This window comes from Chanodichthys erythropterus, chromosome 21 (genome assembly GCF_024489055.1).
Source record: "Chanodichthys erythropterus isolate Z2021 chromosome 21, ASM2448905v1, whole genome shotgun sequence".
Lineage (NCBI taxonomy): Eukaryota > Metazoa > Chordata > Actinopteri > Cypriniformes > Xenocyprididae > Chanodichthys > Chanodichthys erythropterus.
Genome location: NC_090241.1, coordinates 8081555 through 8101796, shown reverse-complemented (window position 1 = coordinate 8101796; position 20242 = coordinate 8081555). Strand labels below are relative to the sequence as shown.

Genomic DNA, 20242 nt, shown 5'->3' with positions numbered 1-20242 from the left:
GTGCAGTAAGTATGATATTATGCTTTGGAATGCAGTGAAGTAAATAATAATAATTTTCAATACTTGAAAATTGTACTTAACGAAGTAAAATTAATGAATTCGACACTGTCTACACCTAATTTTGTCATTGTTTTTCAATGTACCATTCTTGTGGTATCAACTATTCCAGATAAACCCTCCCCTAAACAGCACCTAAAAAAACGTGAACCATGAATCACTTTTCATATTATCCAGAAACACCTTTTTATGTCTAAGATCTTCACTTTTTACCATTTAACAGGTATTTCAGCCTGTCTTATCAAAATATGCATAACTTCTCGTTCTAGATTTGAGGGACAAATGGACTTGTAACAGGGCGGATTTTCAACAAGCAATTAGTGTCAAGTATCTTCATTCATAATCCACTTTAAGAGCACTAAGACAGAAGTACAAATCCCACTAAAGAGGACTAAATCAAACATGCTCTATTGATATTGCCAAAGGTCATGACCTGGAAATGATGTCCCCTTTTGGTCTCTAACCGTTACGCGTGGTTGGGCTATAATGACGTTGCAGAATAGCAGCGAATATTGAGATGTAAGTGACAGTTAGTGTTAATGTCTCATTTAAACACAATAGACGACACAAGTCACAGCGAGATTGCTTATTGATTGCTGGTTAACCATTTGGATCATGGAATCTGTCTATTTGAGCTGTCACAAAGAAATTCTGTTACCTTCTCATCTTCTCAGTCTTATTAATCAGAGTTTGCTTTTTTAAAGCTCCTGAGATTCTGTCGTTGTTTACTTGTTCTAAACCTGAATTATTTCATTTCTTGTGTGGGATATGAAATAAGATATTCTGAAGAATTGTTTTTTTTTTTTGTCCTTTTGTCCAAACAACATTGGCTTTCATTGTATATGGACCAAAAACATCTTCCTTTGTTGGCGATTCATTCAAATGTCACCTTCATTTCAGATGTTTCTTCTAAAAGAAGAAGAAGATAGATTCAAATGATTTACTGACATGCAGTAAGAATATATAGTTATAAAATGAATGTGGACAGCAGCTTGGAAGTATTTGATGAGACGTTCATATTGAAATATTGATTAAGATCTCTACAGGAGACATGCTTTGAAGCAGTTGAGATCCTAAAGAGATGTCAACTGTGTTTTTTTTTGTCTTTCCTATAAGTTACTAAAATATAAAAAATGCTTTAATGAAATATTGTGTATGAAGAGCCAAACTCTCCAACTCTGGGGCAAAAGAAGTGAAAATCAGTTTACAGCAGCATGCAAGTAGCTGTATTTTTTGTGTGTTTTGCCACTGTATTTGCACACAAGAAGATGAAAGATTGATTCTAGACAGATCTCTCTTCCACCTGCAGTTCTCCTTAGATCGTCTTTTAGCATTGAGATGAGAGAGTCGTTTTAAAGCGATGGCAGACTGGCCTACTTCCCGTAACGGGCCTCAGTTTGAAACAAAAGCACTACAGGAACTACATCTGAAGCTATTGATTCAGTAATGTCATAAGAGAGAGGGGAACGCAAAGCATGAATGGGCTGTTAAACAGCAAAACCAGAGAGAGTCGAGTTACTCGCACTGCGCTCAGGGCTAAATATGAAAGATTCATTTTGGAGTTTTCTCACTTATGAATGTGGTACATTTCTGCCTTCTACACTGATAAATGCAAATCCCACAATGCCAGCAGATGTACACATACACATACACAGATACCTGTATTGTGAAGACATGAGCATATGGCTGTGAAAGACATGTGGGTTTCCTGGGGACAGTTTTCCAGATGCTTCCAGAGGAAGAATGCAGACAAAAACATGTCACATCTCTGTCTCTCTCCTTCTTGCTCTCTTTCTCTCTCTGCCTCTGGCAGGTGTCTTGTAGGTACTGACTGTTAAGCACTTGATAATCACAATGCCTGTGAGCATTAAGCAGATCTATCTATCTATCTATCTATCTATCTATCTATCTATCTATCTATCTATCTATCTATCTATCTATCTATCTATCTATCTATCTATCTATCTATCTATCTATCTATCTATCTATCTATCTATCTATCTATCTATCTATCTATCTATCTATCTATCTATCTATCTTCAAGAAGTGAAATTGAATTGAAATTTACTGAATTCTTAAAGGGTTAGTTCACCCAAAAAATGAAATTTCTATCATTAATTACTCACACACCACAATCAGTGGTTCGGAGCATGTATCAAACAGGCAAAGTCACGCCCCCAGTGGTGAACCATTGAAATTTCAAAACACTTATGATGTAACGAAGCCTTGTTCACATGACTTTGGCAGTTTGATACACGCTCTGAACCACTGTTTCGAAACAAAAGATTCGTAAAACTTCGAAGCTTCATGAAGCAGTGTTTTGAATAAAGTCGTTATTTTGTTTTTTTGGTGCACAAAAATTATTCTCTTCACTTCATAACATTAAGGTTGAACCATTGTAGTCACATGAAATTACAGGTGTGGAACGATGACATTAGGGTGAGTAATTAATGACAGAATTTTCTTTTTTGGGTGAACGAACCCAATTTAAGGTAGTACAGAGGATGTTTTCGTAAACTGAGTTTTTGAAATGAGTGCATGTGGAAAAACAATCCCCCTCCTTCACAGCTCATTTCAAGTGAACGCCTCCCAAAACTTGTGCACGAGTGTTTGTTTACCACCGGCATTCGCTGTGTTATTAAGCCGGGCACACATTTTACGACTAGCTAAAACATTCTGACTGTGCTCAACATACAGCGATAGTTTCCTGCTCCTGAAGCAGATTTATATACTTTCACATGGAATTTGAACACCTACTGTAATCGCAGACTGAACGCAACTGGCCCTGACTGGACGCGTTTGAGCGCGATAAGTCATAAGTATCAATTTACATTCATAATCAGCCTTACAATCGTTAAGCCGCACACACACTTAGTGGATTCATTATGTCGGACTCACCGCAGGTAACTCATAATCTGCAGTTGTTACTCCTGTCTCCTGACAAAAACATTGCATGCGGCGCCTGTGGAGTGTGGAAAGTTACTGGAGCGCGCAGCCGCACGTCTCTCACAAGGAACGTCATGGCAGTGATTGACAAGCCAGAGGGCCAATCGTTCACGCGATGATCGCGTAAACGATTGGCTGATGTTTTTAAGGCCCTACCTCGTGCACAGATGATGTATATTAATATTATTTCTTTCAGTTCACCTAAAAAATAGTCTTTTATCACTTAGTAAAGACAATTTCAAGTAATATTGCAAAAATGTATAAAACAAAACATCCTCTTTACCACCTTTAATTCTGAATGGTGCACAATCCTGGTAGCAGGATGAGGTACTTAGGTTTAATATGGTAGTATGAGCAGTAATATTTCTGCTATAGAGCATCACTATTAATAAAGACAAAAATTTAAATAATAAGGTTAAGCTAGTGAGTGAACAGGTGTTTTGTGTCACATTATATAATGTATGGCTGAAATGCTGTAATGATCAATTGTCCATGACCGGAACTATCTGATTTATAATTTCTGATAAGAACTCCCTCCCAGCCTTTACCGTTATATTCAGCCCTCATTATATCATATTTACCCAAAACCCCCTGCAGCCACAATGTAATCCGCAGATAATCACCCCAGCAGCAGTTTTTCTTCCTGCCTTTTTTTTGTTGCAATCGCTTCTTTTTCTTCAGCGTTTTTTTCCTGCTGTTACTGGTTTCTCGAGTCTCCACAGGAAATCCAGTCTTCTAACAGGTCATTTAAATGCTGTCTCTCTTTCACATTATTGATCGGGCGGCCGGCACGGACGAAGGCAGGGTCCTTGAGATGTGTATCTGTCTGGTAAGGGCAGTTGTGTCTACCATGAGCTGATACACCGCTCTGACCTTGTGCTGATGTGCTAATACTGCCAGAGGAAGACTCTACAAATGGAGTCTTTAAGATTTTTTTATGTTTTTCAAAGAAGTAGCATTGTGAAATATTATTACAATTTTCTATTTAATATATTGTAAAATGTAATTTATTACTGTGATCTCAAAGCTGAATTTGCAGCATCATCACTCTAGTCTTCAGTGTCACATGATCCATTCTAATATGCTGATTTGCTGCTGAAATGCTGAAAACAGTTGTGCTTTATATTATTTTTGTGGAAACTGTGATACACCACAGTTCAAAGTTTTTTTTTTTTTTTGTTTTTTTAGCAAAGAAAGATTAAATTAATTAAATGTGATAGTAAAGACATTTACAGTGTTACAAAAGATTTCAAATAAATAAATGCTGTTATTTCTGTTCATCAAAGAATCCTGACAAAAATGTTTCACGGTTCCCACAAAAATTTGAAGCAGAAAAGGCATATCTACCACAATTTTATTAATCACAATCTTAATTATTTAATTGGATTTCCAAATGTTAAGAATTTTTTAAACACAAAATATGATTTAAAATAATGTTGGGTACTATTGTTTGTTATATTTGACAAAAAATACTATTTTACTAACTAAATTCTGCCAAATCTGTTTTTTTTTTTTTTTTAGTTGATTCAAGACTCATTCATAAAAACAGTTGCTGAATTCAGTTTTAATACCTGAACTGAAAAATGAGTTGCACTTTATTTCGATGGTCCCCTTTAGATGTTCTGTTGACTATCAGTAACATTCAGCTACATGTCTACTAACTCTCATTAGAGTATTAGTTAAGTAGTAGACAGTTAGATGAAGGTTAAGGTTAATAGAATCAGGTATTAGGATTTAGTTGAAATGTACTTGCAAAGTTACTTATAGTCAGTAGAATGTCTGTTGGGGAGCATCATAATAAAGTCTTAGTAGATATTAAGCGGACAGTCTACTAATACTTTATTAATTAGAATTAGTTGACATGTAGGTGCAGCGTTACTTTCAACAGAAGCACACTACATGGCTACAATATTCCTCACAGTAAGCTCTAATGTCTGGCAAATGTAGTATGTACAGTATGCATCTTTCAAATATATCCTTTGAAATGTTTGTTACAAATTACATACTATTTAGATACTAAAAGCCAACAGTATATGATACAGTATGCAGTAAGATGCTCGCTCATATTCCATTCTGAACATTTTTTGAATATCCCACTTGTACAACAATCTATCGTCAGCAGTGTCTTTATCATTCATGTGATTAATCTAATAACTCACACATGCTTGTTTTTCATCTCAGAGGCCTTCATTTCCCGGCCCACTGTTCCTTTCTGTTTTCTTTTTCAAATGCTCATGCTATGAAGCACATTCATTAATAACCAGCCTTTGTTCTGAGAGATTTCCATTATCGCTGTGGAAATCTATCACTCTGCATTTTCATCTCTTAACATGCCAGTTTTAATGACGACTGGGACTCCAGAGCGATTCATTCAGATATAAAACTAATGGAACGGACTCTGCCCAGTATTTTACTGAGAGAATTGGGAAAATGTGTCTTTTTCCTTTATTTCTACATTGATTCATAAGATATACCCTAGAGTGGGTTAATCCTGAAGCCTCTGTTGCAATATCCACTGGAGATATGAGTTTGTCCTCTCTGTGAGCAGTGCAGCATCTCTGGCCTCCAGGCAATCCGCGGTTTGTAGATGAGACTCCATTGTGCATGACTCGTATGCAAAGGGTGAAAATTAAGGCCTTGGCATAGAAAGGAAATGGCTGTAGCTTACTGACTAATACAAATACAGTGTTATAATAACCCTGAAAAGGTGCAGTTAATGTTATACTATGCTGTAGTAGCGTGTTTTCAGTGGCCTCTATGAGAGTTTGCTCTCTAGGTCACTGCTTCCCAAACAGGGGTACGTGTAAAAATATAATTCAGTGGTCAAATATAATGGTCATTCATATTTTTCAGTGACTCTTTCTGTAGGTTATATTGTTAAAGGATTAGTTCACTTTGAAATGAAAATTACCCCAAGATTAACCCAAGCTTTATAATGGCAGTGAATGGGACCACTTTCTTTCGTAAGTCGAATACAGAAGGCGGTCTGGTGGAAGCTAGATATGTTAGAATGTGTTAAATTTGGATATTTTTCTTACACAAATGCATCACTTCACTTCAGAAGGCCTTTATTAACCCCCCGGAGCCGTGTAGATATTTTCATAATTGATGGATGCACTTTCTTGAGCTTTAAACTCGTTGCCTCCTTTCACTGCCATTATAAAGCTTGGACGCTTCAGGATATTTTTTAATATAACTCTGATTGTGTTCATCAGAAAGAAGAAAGTCATATATACCTAGGATGGCTTGAGGGTGAGTAAATCATATGGTCATTTTCATTTTAAAATGCTCTAATGCTTTAATGAGTCAATTGAATCATTCAATTCGTTTAGAAATGCTGCTTCATTCAGGAGCAACACACATGATTTGTCATTATATGAGTGAGTCAGTGAATCATTCATTCAACCGATTTGTTCAAAAAACGTTGATTCATTCATGAACATATGTAATAACATATATATAACATCAATATTGCACAATCATATTGCCTCCTGGTTACTCCAACAACTTTCTAAGTTCTAATATGATGTTTTGAATTATAGCAGCTGACGACCTTGATACTGTTGCATAAGACATAGACGTTGTAATACAGTCAAAGATAAATTATGATAAACATTTGGTTAATTTGTCACGTGATGCAAAAAATCCTGCATGAACAACCCATCACTATTTTACTTGCCTAATTCGTGGCTATGGTCTAATCACCAATATATATAAAGACACCACTGTCTTTACATTTTAACATGAAATGCAATTACTGTAAAAGAGATAAATATGAATTGTCTGTGAATTACTGGATGGAATGGACTGTTGTTATTGTTTGCAGTGCAGTTGTAAGCATCATGGTTTGTTAGCCAATCAAATTTGTATCAGTATTGGATTCCAGTGGTTCTTCAGTAAAGCAGTTCAGTGATAATGTGTATACGGTTATGCTTATCGACTTAACAAATAGTATTATCAGAGAGAAACAGACTGAAATTGCTCCCCCTGTGAATAGAGAATACATTCTCAAGAAAGACTATCTGCTCATATGATAAGACTTTTTTCTTACTGATGATGTGAACATCATCACTCTTTAAGTCTATACACAGATTCTGAAAACAAATATTAATAACTGGTTAGTACAATTATGATTTGGATTTATGGAGGCATTGCGTGGAAACAGATTTCACCAAACCTATTTACTGTATTTACTCATTGTAGTGATAAATTAATATTAAGAAATATCAGAGAAATACTTGTTGCAAAGTTATTATCACTAACTACAACTAAAACCATAAAAAACACTTACTCGCTACACTGTCAAAAACTGATTGATGATCAATGACAACATTTGTTTTTACTTTACTTAACTAAATACCTTAAATAAGTTAAGCAATTTTCAACTTTTTTATAATTATACAAGATTCAACATATTTTTTAAGTCAGTTTCATATCATTTAATTTGAAATGATTTAAGTATATAAAATAAGATATTAAAAACAAACTTATTTTGTTTCAGCTAGTTGCCAAGGCAACATTTCTCATTTTCGTTTAGTTTAACTAAGTAGTACTTAACTAAAACTAAATAAACTAAAACTAAAAAATAATAATAACAACAACAACTATATAGACACTTAAAAAAATGCTAATTAAAAAAATACAAAAACAACAACATTTCTAAAATTTTAACTAAAATTAAAGTGGACACATGAAAGTTTAAGAAGTAAAATCTAAAATGAAATATTAACAAAAAATATAATAATAGTATCAATGATACTAAAATAACCCATCTGGTCTGTTGCTTTAGGCCACAGTCTACTGCTATTTTATTCATTGTCACACTTTCTAGCACTCTGACAACATCCTAGCTGAAACTTTCTAGTGTCTGTTGACATGTTCAGTCATGAAATATTTCTTTTGGGTCTTTTTGCCCATCATTCTCTCTCTTGATAAGTGCTCCAGCTAATTCTATCCAGACGGAGGGCTGTCGCTGCACATCAGATGGAGGTCTCAGTAACAACCTGGACCTTCAGTGGGGGACATGTGTTGTTATAATGGAGGACACTGGCCTTGCACTGTCATTATATAAAAAAATATTTATGTAAAATAACAAACTTTGAATGCATTTGTCCTTTTATGCCACTCAAATGTCCTTAAAGTGGTCATATCTTATATGATCTTTTGAAGATCACTTATGGTCTTTCCCAGCCACAGAAATGCTTAACCACCCTTTTCCCCGCTGTGTCTAACATTTTGCACTGTATCTAGATCGCTCCTGACATTCCAGCACTGATCTTATAGCTGTCTATTAATCTAGGGCATTACGGCCCTTCAGTCCCTCTGCAAACAGTCAAGCAGCCCAGAGAGGCTCGTTCAGTCTCTCACCGGCCCAAATCTGATTACGCAGCTGTGAGGAGCTGTGGCCCGGGGCCAGGGCCAGCCGGTCCGGTGCGGTGCGGTGCAGGGCCGCTGCACTCTCTTAGACGCCCGTTTGACAATCTGCCATCGCCTCACACCTTTCGAGTGTGTCTTAATTGTGCCACGTGGTGTCGAGCAGGTGGGAGCAGATGTGCAGTACAAGGAGCCCTGAAGCAACGTGATCCAGACCTGTGAAATTTTATAGCGTTTAGATCAGGCAAATGGGTATCACGTTAAATTAATAGAGCAGATAATATGACATATGGAATTCCAGACAACATAGGATAAAGAGCTTGTTTTGAATTTCAGGAATTGACTGATAGTGTTAAATGAAAAACCTTTTGTCCTTAAGAATGAAGGAATTCTGGTATTTCTTTGCTTGAATAAAAGTAACCCGAATAAGTTGACGAAACTCAAAAAAATTGAGGCAATCGGTTACATCAAAATATTTAAGTTAAGCAATTCCAAATTTAAATTGAAATAACTGAGTAAACTAATTCATACATTTAACTTAAAATTATCCAGAATGCTGGGAAAAATAAATCCCAGCCCAGTTTCAGTTAAACTTAAGTTCATCTAAATTAAAAGAAATTAGTTCATAAAACTCAAAACAATGGAACAGTTCAGTTTAAATAAAATAGGTCAGTTCTGTGAACTCGAAAGAAAAAGAAAGTGGTAAATACTTATAAAAGTTAATTTGACTGAACTAATTGGTTTAATTTAAGTTTGTCCTAAAGCCAATTAATTATTTTGAGCATTGGGGTTTACAGTGTAGGGTAGGGTGCTTAAATTTTAATACAATTAAAATAATTAAAATAATTCAATTTTCTTTTATTTTTAATTTGATTTGATTTATCCATTATGTTTCATGTTATGTTTGATGCAACATCTCTATCTTCTTTTTTTTAATCATACCATTCAAAAGTTAGGGGTTGGTACGATTTTTTTAATGTTTTTGAAAGTCTCTTATGCTCACCAGGGCTGCATTTATTTGATCAAAATTACAGTAAAAACAGTAATATTGTGAAATATTATTACAATTTAAAAGAACTGTTTTCTATTGTAATATATTTTAAACCATAATTTATTCCTGTGATGCAAAGCTGAATTTTCATCTTAGTTTCAGTGGCCCAGTAGAATGACGAATGCATTTATAAAGGTGAAAATATTCCATGTAGTCTCTCAATTAATTGGATGTACAATACTTACTTATAATGTTTTTTTTTTTTTCTTAATAGTTTTAAATGGATTGCAGCCCTATTCAATGTAAACAGCCCAAATACAAAGAGTGCAAATGAATGTGAGATGTGAGGAATGGTATTTAATAAGATGTGAGACACTAAATCAAACTGAAACTGTGGAGTGAATCACAGATGGCACAGAATGAGGAATGATCCTTCACTATGAATGACTTGTGTTGGATTAATTATTGAGTCTGAACACTATGGCTATTGTGTTCAGTGCGGATCATCAGAGCATGTGGCTCCTAACAGGATGCACGTCCATATCGGTTAGAGTCGTTTAGTTCCTGAAAGTTGGTCTTCAGACAGTTTCTTTGCCAGTTTCTACATCTCTTACACTGCTGAGTTATGTTTGCTTGTTAACCTTTCTCACAGCTGACAGTTTGCAGCACTAACACTGTCCTCAAATCCTGCTGTGAATGTGTTTGGAAGTCCTAATTGCATTGTGATGTGCATTCATGTTTGTTTGAAATAAAAATTGAAATGTTCTCCTTTGTCAGATTTTTTTGAAAGAAGTCTCTTAAGGCATTTATTTGATCAAAAATACAGTAAAAACAGTAATATTATGAAATATTTTTACAATTTTCTATATGATTATATTCTAAAATGTAATTTTTTCCCTTAATGCAAAGCTGAATTTTCAGCATCATTACTCCAGTCTTCAGTGTCACATGATCCTTCAGAAATCATTCTAATATGCTGATTTGATGCTCAAGAAACATTTCTGATTATTATCAATGTTGAAAACAGTTGTGCTGCTTCATATTTTTGTGGAAACTTTGATACATTTTTTCAGGATTCTTTGAAGAATAGAAAGTTCAAAAGAACAACATTTATTTGAAATAGAAACATTATAAATGTCTTTACTGTGAATTTTGATCAGTACAATGTGTTGTGCTGAATAAAAGTTTTAATTTCTTTAAAAAAAGTTTTGAACTAGTGTGTGTATGTGTATTTTTTTCAATGTTTTAATTTATTGTCCCAGTTTAATGGACACAAAGAAACATTATTTATACTGTAGGTTGATTTTCATCAACATTACTCTATTTGCACAATAGAGGACAAAAGTTGTTTGATAAAAGTAAATATACACTCTGTAACTTTAATTATGACCAAACCAATTATTTTATAAGGTGCAGTGTGTAAATTTTAGCGGCATCTAGCGGTGAGGTTGCGAATTGCAATGTAGAGAAGCTACGGTGGCCAATACAGGACAAAGACGTCATCGTCTGAGACAGAAGAGAGTAGCCAGTCAAGCAAACACACAGTTTGTCACAAATGTACACATTGCACCTTTAACTGACATGCCTCTACCTCAGAATGTTTGAACTCAAACTGTCTGGACTTTTCTAATGAAAATGTGAATACGTTCACATGTGCTTATCTTGTAAATATAATTATCCCAACACACCCTGAATGCAGCCAAATTTTTAAAATATGAATTTAAAGGCACCATGAAATCAAAACAGATCATTCTTGTTTTTTATGGAATATTGCATATTTATTATAAATGATTTATCATTTTTTAAACATTCATGTGCCTTGTAATCTTTAATCAAAATATCTCCCCCTCCCTCTTGCAGCGACATCTCTTCTCTGATGACGTGTTTACTGGCTCGAGGGTGGGGCAACCTGTCACTCACATGAGATATACCAACAACAAACCACAAATCCAATCAATTCCCCATGGACAAAATTCCCACTTAGTCCCACTTAACATTTTTAACAAGCAGTTTCACTCTGATATATGTCACATATATCAGCGTGAACTCATTTGAACAGTTTTTATCACACAGTGTATATTTCTTTTGCCAACACATACTGAAAGCATGATTTTCATGTGCTTTAATGATCTTATAGACGGTTTGTACATGTGATTTGTGAGTCTCCGCTGATGGGTGATGCCATGGCTGATGATGTAAGCGCTCTTTATTTAGAGCCTTTATCTCAGAGCAGCCTGCAGTAACACAGGGAGGATTTCATTTCTCTCTGCGGACGGGACAGGACAGGAGGGGAGGGCATATCTCTTACAGTGTGGCCTGGGCGGCACAGGACAGATCTCTTTACTTAGTAGCTAATTGATCGAGGGGAGGGAGGATGTGGAGGAGGCGGGTGGCGTGTGCCGAGGGGGTCGAGAGGTTGGTGGTATATGTGTTCTGCCCCATAAGGGGTAGGTCAGTGTACTCACTCCCCCCCTAACCCTGCTATTGATCATGTAATGGTATGGTCCACAACCCTTAACCTTTTAATCTCATCTGACTGTGCCAGATTCTGTCGATTCACCTACAGTTGGAAGAGGGAACGTAAAACGTAAAAATGCAATGGCAGTGTTCTAGGAACGTGGATAGATTTTTTTGCCTTTAGGTGAATGGACTCTCCATTTCCCTGTACAGTTTTGCAAAAGGTCACACAGTTAAAGTAAAGTACTGCCGTGGAACTGTTAATTACAAAATTCCTTCCAACATTCTGGAAAGTACATTAAAACAGCGGATCTGGTTTTACTTTGCACAATAATCAATTGTTGGTCACAACTTTTCAAAAGCAAATAAAAATACTTTTAAAATCGAACACTCCAGCTTATTAATATTAACTGCAACAATGTACAAAATTATTAACATGACATGAATAGTAAACATAACAGAAACGAATAGAAAATGACTATTTTGATCCATTCATGGTCACAGCAGCCAATAATTCACTGTAAAAATAAACTGTGGTGAACAAAGCGAGGATGTTTATCCTGTCTGTAAGAGTAGATGTGTTGTATTCGATCTGGGTTGTATTTATTTTTACTTCATGTAGGTTTTTGAGTGCAGATGAATTCACATAAAAATATGGTACACTCTAAAAAAGGAGTTTTCAAAGTTGTAAATAAAACAAAGATTATTGGAGAATGTTTTACTAGAAAATACTTTTTCAGTCTTTCAAATTTTCATGTTTAATTGAATGTGTTACTTGCTGTTTTTTTTGTAATTATTTATAAAATTTACTAAGTAAATCCTACACCAGTTTTTATTTCAGTGTAGAGTTTGATGAGAAATATGATTTTTGACGTCAACAGCCAAAAACATGGAAAGCATTTTCTCTTGATTTTGCGGTCCACAGTATGCATGATTGCAGTTGCATTTTAGTTGCAATAATTGTATTATTTGAATTTATCATTGTTTTTGTGTTCCCAATTTTTAGGTTGGGATACACCAGTTGAGAGCTACTGCTTAAAAAATAGCAACAAAAAAAAAAAAAAAAAAAACTCTGGAAAGTACTTTAAAACAGTGAATTGTAAAATATATATATATATATATATATATATATATATATATATATATATATATATATATATATATATATATATATATATATATATATATATATATATATATATATATATATATATATATATATATATATATATATATATATATATATATATATATATATATATATATATATATATATATATATATATATATATACATATATATATATTAAACTTAAATGACCTTGGATTACTGCTTTTACAAAAACTACCCTGGTATTTCCATCACGATACTGTCCAGAACTGTCTTGATCAGTAATCCAAGATCATATAAATCTCTTTTCTTGACAGACTTAGATCGACCCCTCTCTTCGTTTCTTCCTAAATCCCAAACATTCAGAGGTGTTTGCCGTGATGTGAGCAGGTGTGGGCGGGAACTTTTTGTGCGTGAAATAAAACCTGGCTGGAGTGGCTGCAGAGAGGTGTGTGTGTGTGTGTGTGAGTGTGTCTACCTGTTTGTATTGAATAGTGCCCATTAATAATTTAGCTGCATGGCTGCTGGCTATTATTACAGAAAAATAGTGCAGTGCGTTTGGACACATGCCTCCTGCTTGTAAGTCAATAGAGAACAGTTCACCCAGTAGGACCAGGACAGAACACTCTCAGACTCGTGACAAACCTTCCAGCTTTATGTCTTTGTCTACAGTTTCCATTGTAGAGCACTTTGAATTGCGTGTGAACGGTGCTTTAGGAATGAAGCTCATTATTATCACTGATATTATTATCTCAGGGCCTCTATTGAGGGTCATTTTTAATCTCATAGTTCATGCTATACGTCTAATTCATTTTTTTTTTTTTTTTTTTTTTTTTGCATGAGAAAACATTTTATCCTAGAAAACCAAAAAAAAAAAAAACCTGCAAGGAGAAGAAAATAAACTACCATTCAAAAGACTTTTTTAATCAAAAGAAATTAATATTATTTAGCAAGGATGCATTAAATTGATCAAAAGTGAAAGTAAATACATTTAAAATGTTAAAAAAGATTTCTATTACAAATAAATGCTGCTCTTTTGAACTTTCAGAGAATTCTGAATTTTTTAAAAAAAAGTATCACAGTTTCCATCACAATTAAGCAGCTCAACATTGATAATAATAAGACATTTTCTTGAGCAGCAAATCAGCTTATTAGAATGATTTCTGAAGGACCATGTGACACTGAAGACTGGAGTAATGATGCTGAAAATCAGCTTTGATCACAGAATAAATATATAAAAATAGAAAAAAGTTATTTTACATTGCAATAATATTTCACAATATTACTGTTTATACTGTATTTTTGGAAAATCATAATGTTGAGCATGAGACACTTCAAAATCATATTTATTTTTCACCAACCTCAAACTTTTAACAGTAGTGTATGACCCAGACTACATTAAATACAGGTTATGGGTTTGATACTTTTGGGTTGCCACAAAATCCTGAAGTCCTGAAGCAAAACCAGCAGAGAAGCAGTGATCTAAAGCAATGACTTTCATACATATTTAAGTGTGGCATAAGCGTTCGAGTCCACTGTATGGACATTTGTGCATGAGATCTGTCTTGAAGAACTCTCATCTGAAATCTTCAGATGGTGAAGTGCGTTTCCTTCCTCTGATATCTCCATTCCTCTGTTCTCTCTCTCTCTCTCTCTCTTTATAGAGAAGCCATTGTTTCTGAGTCTGGAGGGATGTTGTAGTGTGTGGTGGGCTGTAAGGTGAAGGGTTTAGATTGAGGGCAGATTTTGGCCAGTTCTGAATGTTTGATACGGTCTGTTATCGATACTGGGCTTGGATGGAGTTGAGATTGTTTGGCGAGTTAATAGCGGTTTGATGATGTCACTGTCAGTGACCTGGGGAAAAATTGACCCCCGTGCGGCAGGAATCGCTAAAATGCCACCTGCGCAATTACGAACTACAGGCCCCAGTGGTCCGCTGCGTTTTGTTTTATGTCCTTCAGAGACACACTCGCACACAAGCTCTTACGCATGGATAAAGACTCAATCCATCGCCATCTACCTCCCTCCCTCCCGCACACACACACACACACACACACACACACACACACACACACTCATGCATCTTCTAACACACATATTTGCAATCAGAAACACAAATACTAGTCATTTGCATGCTGTCTGATAAAGCTGTACATTTTTGGTTTATCGGTGACCTGCATTTGAGTGTGTGTGTGTGTGTGTGTGTGTCGTCAACAGAAATGGGACAGTTACTATGACGATGAAATTTCAGGCGCATAATTTATTCATTAAGAGTAAGACAACATTACATCACCTCGCACTCACTATTTTCACAATTTAGTGGCACTTTTCCCTTTTTTCATGTTGTTAATATGGCTTTTGATAGGCCTGTTTGGAAACAGGAAGCTTTTTTGGTTAGTATCCAATAAATGTTGACAATCAGTGGGAGTTTTTATGACGGCGTTTTGCGGCACCTGCTTGCATTCGTAATGCTAACAAATCTCATATGATCTCAAAACCACACAAATGCTTCTAACATCGTTTCTAGGGTGTTTGCGAGCACATCCCTCTTCAACATAACAGTCCAAATAGGCTTGTAGCACATCTATTTGTTTTATCTGTGTATTGTTGTTTTTTTCTATCCCTTTCTGTCCTTTAAAAAGAAAAGACGGAAGAAGGAGCGGAAAGAGAAAATCCTCAGGAGGCATCTATAATTCATGGCTTAGCTTAGTGGCTGGGAAAGAGCGCCATACTGCTGTTCTGAGCTTTATTTGCTGATACCCCCCTTTTCTCCACACACTTCCACTCACTGGCTTTACGCGGCCATGGATTGAGTTTACACGGAGGCAAAAGTTGGGTCAGCACAGGTGCAGGGTTCAGGATGTGCAGCTCTGGCCTCCCTCAAAAATTTGCATTTATGTCATTCTAACTATTTTTATTAATTTGAGATTTTATTTCAATTTAAGTCATTCTGCAAAATCATAATTGGTACATATTCTCATTTGACTTTTCACGCTAGCATTTCCTGCCATAGTGTAAACATTTTAATAATACTTAATAAAAGCTTCAGTCAATAATATTTAAGCATCTGAGCTTGACCAGAGGATATTTCTGAAAGTCAGATCTGCCCTTTTATTAAAAATATTTCCAACACATTTTCATTTTTAAAGTGTCCATAATATGCATTTTCAAACATTACCTTTCATGCAGTGTGTAATATAGTTGTTTATGAATGTAGAAGGTCTGCAAAGTTTTAAAGATCAAAGTGCACAACAAATAAAGTTATTGTCGCCTAAAACAAAGAGTAGATTCCGAACTTCCGAAATGATTCGTCATAATTCCAGACTCACTTCCTGTTACAAATAATCTAACAAATTTGCATAATGCCAGTCTGCGGCATTTAATAGACAGAGCCGTAGATCACTGACAAGCCACGCAATATCGCGTTCATATCGCAGATGAATCGCCTTCGATAATGAACGCGATATTGCGTGGCTTGTCAGTGATCCACGGCTCTGTCTATTAAATGCGCGTAACAATCGCATGCGATATATCCCCCAGCCCTATTCATTGGTTGCCTGTGAACAACAACTACTTTGACCTCAAACACTGTTGTAGCTGAGACTGGAAGAGCCTGTTTCATGTTGTTGACATGTCGAGAAGATGCTGTTTTCTGCTTTGCGAATCCACTTTGCCTGCATTTCAAAAGAATGAGGACTTGCGTTGTAATTGATACAGAAAAAAACAACGCCATCGTTAAGGTTCGTATCACAATGAATCAAGTGAGGAAGCCTCCGGAGCTGAAATTCAGATATGGTAATAGGCGTTTTGTTTCCAACATGCACTGTAAGTGGTCGACCAATCACAACAGACTGAGAGATCTGACCAATCAGAGCAGAGCAGCTCTCAGAAAGGAGGGGTTTAGAGAGACTCCAAAAGGGGGACTTTAAAACATCACTAACCCTAAAATTTACATAAACCCTGCCCCCGAAAACGCACAACAAAGGGGGTGAGGCCATTTTGGGCTGCTTTAGAGAAGAGGAAGAGTTGTTGCAGTAGAGTGTTGTTGCCATGCCATCATTTTACACCGGACTGCTTCACAAACGAGGATCAATTCAATGCTGGATTTGCACAAAAGATTATCATGACGACACATGCTAGTCGATGAGTCGAATCAACTCCACAACAACTACATAAATTTACCCACAAACCATTCAGAAATGTCCAGTTTCATTCTAAAAGTTGCAACTTATTCCTGAGTCTCTCTATCAGTGTAAGGCTGAACATCGTTACTGACAATCCTCATTTTGGCTGCGTGAGATTCTCCAGCTTTGTTGTTGTTGAGCAACCGAAGCGCAAGCTGTTAAAGCTCCTCCCTCTTTTGCAAAGCGGGCCAGGAGCAGCAGCTCATTTGCATTTATAGGGACACGCACAAAAACGGTGTGTTTTTTCTCACAACCAAATAGGGGCGAATTTGACATAATAAATGATCTATGGGGGATTTTGAGCTGAAACTTCACAAACACATTCTGAGGACACCAGAGACTTGTATTATATCTTGTAAAAGGCGCATTATAGGTCCTCTTTAAAGTCATTCTGTAAAATCATAATTGGTACACATTCTTATTTGACATATTTGCAATGCAACTGTTAAATCAGGACCCCAAAATGGATCGTAAGGGTGTTCTGATTGGTTCATGGACAGGAGGGAATAGCAGCACTTAATGCAAATAATATAACACAAGTAACCACCAAACTTAGGATAGTTAAATCAACAGACTTAATGATTTTTAAAAGGGAGAAGAAAATGCTTCCACATTATTTGTTTTTAAAACCAGACTATTTCAGTGCAGATTCTGTCACCTGAATAATCAAATTGCCAATTTTCCTATTCAGCCTGTGTCATGTTAATAATTTTGCATATTGTTAGGACTGTGCAGTTCATGGTGAGTTTAATACCTTTCTGTGTTTGATTTTAAGGATCTTTTCTTTACTTTTGTATGATAAGCAGTTGTGGTACTGTGCCGGGTCACAACTTGATGTCCTAAAGCAGAAGCGGTTGGGAAGCACGGGTTTAGTGTTGAACTCAGATGAATGCTGTTCCCTCTCTGTTTGGATTGCTGTCCTCCTGTCATGAATAATAGAGTTGAGGAGTCCCGTGCGTGTGCCATGGCATTGTTCACAGTTTGTGTCACACCAGCGCTTGGTTAACTAGGCAAAACAAAAGCTTTTCAATATTTCAGTGAGTTAGAGACGCGCACTGCAAGCACAGGCCTGAGTGAGAAACACGTTCACACACACCGAGACACGCAGAGGATTGACAAATAAATGCATTCATATTTGCATACAACACCATGTAGATGAATTAACGTTTTTAATTATTTAAAAATATACTTAATTTAATTTGGATTAAGAATGAAAAGTTTTTAGCATTGTGCTCCTATTTTAAAATTATAGATGGTTGATTATATATTATAAAGTCATTGATTAATTGCTTTATTAGTGGAAACCTGACACTGGCAATACTGTGAAACTCATCTTATCTCTTGATTTATGTCATATCATTGGGCAGTAAGCAAAAATGTAAAAATAAAAAAAAATACCTTTTTATTAGAAGGTTTATTTATATATTTATATATTATTTATATATGTTTTACAATATAAAACAAGTGTTTCTTCATTTTCAAGTTTCAAACAGAACATGTTTTCTTGAGTTATTGTTTAAATTGGTTAAAAAGTACTTTCTATCTTTCTATGATAATAGATTATCCTTTTGCTTAATTAAAAAAAAGCCATTTCCTTATTTACATTATTCTCCAGGAAGTGACATCATTTTGGAGGGAAAACCACAGTGTAACCATCATTATTAGCAATAGATTTGATAAATTCTGTGATGTTTTGTGGTTTTATTTAGTTTGTTTCATGCTAGATAATTCAGTCTTGTTTAGAAAATTCTTAAAATTTTAAATGTTCAAAATTTCCAACACATTTATAAAAAAAGAAAAAGAAAAAAAGGTTACCATGTTTAAAAGGTATAGCATAACAGATTGACTCACATCAACATTTTCAGCAAAACTAAATGATAAAGGTTTACATTAGAATGACTTTAGTTGTGACAGAATTTAAGGACACTTTTTGTCAGAAACTATGTTTTTAATGCCAGTATCAGCATAAAATGATGTTACTGATTGCATGATGTGTCCTAAAAGCCAGCTGAATTGACCACAATGCCTTGCAATACTCACTAATGCCCGTGTTTCATTCTAAACTCTTTGCCTATTAATTCTGTATCACATCCCAACCAGGCACTTTAGTTTTAATGTGCATCTAACAGGAGCTGTAGTGCTGTAATGCAGGTGTCTTTGATTCTGGATGGACCCATTGGCAATATATGAAGCCAAAGCTTCTCTCAGCCCTGATTATGGCTCATGGTGGTGTTGTTATGCAAATGGTGCTTTGCATTATTGAGCTGAAAGACTGTCGGAGTGCAAAATAGCCAAAAACTGTTTTGATTAAACATATAGACTGTGCATACACACACACACATCCAAGAACATGTATGCATTTTATGTTGGCCAATAAAGCAGAATTGTGTCAGTCAGTGCAGAGAGACAGATTCAGATACTGTGGCTCTAATCAGGGGCCCTTAATGGCCCTTATAGAACCTCCTGGTGAGTTCCCAGCTAATCACTCACTGCTTAATTGAGCCTGACTCAACACACTTTTTGCCTCATCCAATCAGAATTCAGAGTTGGAATTATGCGTTTTAAAATATATTGGTTTTGGTGAGAGGTTGCACACTTAATAAGGCATGCATTTGTTCTCATATGGAGGTTTTGGAAGGCCTCAGGACTGTGTGCTGGTCAGAATGACATCACCCCCTCAGCCCTCATGAGATGACCACATTAAATCAATGTATGGATCCTGCCACCTACTGCCAATACTGAAAATGACATCTAAGAGCTATTAAGTGAAAAGCAATGTGTGCTATTTATCAACACACTCACACAGGCTTGAGATAATGAGGAGATTTACTTTGTGCTTCATAATACTTAAGGATTTCAAAGGTGTTTAATGTTTTACTATAAAATTGACATATGCATGTGATATTTGAGATAGTTGTGTGTTTTTCCCCATTCATTATTTATTTTATTTGATTTTTTAGAATACTTCATATGAGTTTTATAACGCCTTATTAAATTCATTTGGTTGTGTTCATGCAAAACAAATGTTAGATGTGCCAGAGAAAGATGTGTGCTTTAAAACAGAATATTGCTTATGTTTTTATACACTGAATAATTTAATCATTGAGTCAAATGCGAATTATCA

The 20242-nt window shown here is 35.5% G+C and overlaps 1 protein-coding gene across 1 annotated transcript in view; it reads right to left on the bottom strand.

Moving 5' to 3' along the window:
* Positions 1 to 8517: 8517 nt before the first annotated feature.
* The window catches only part of rbm26 (RNA binding motif protein 26), a 63454-nt gene continuing 51729 nt past the window's right edge, over positions 8518 to 20242 (bottom strand). The window contains exon 27 of the mRNA XM_067372678.1: positions 8518 to 8592. The gene's annotated coding sequence lies outside the window, so the exon portion shown is untranslated. The remainder of the gene's footprint in view (positions 8593 to 20242) is intronic.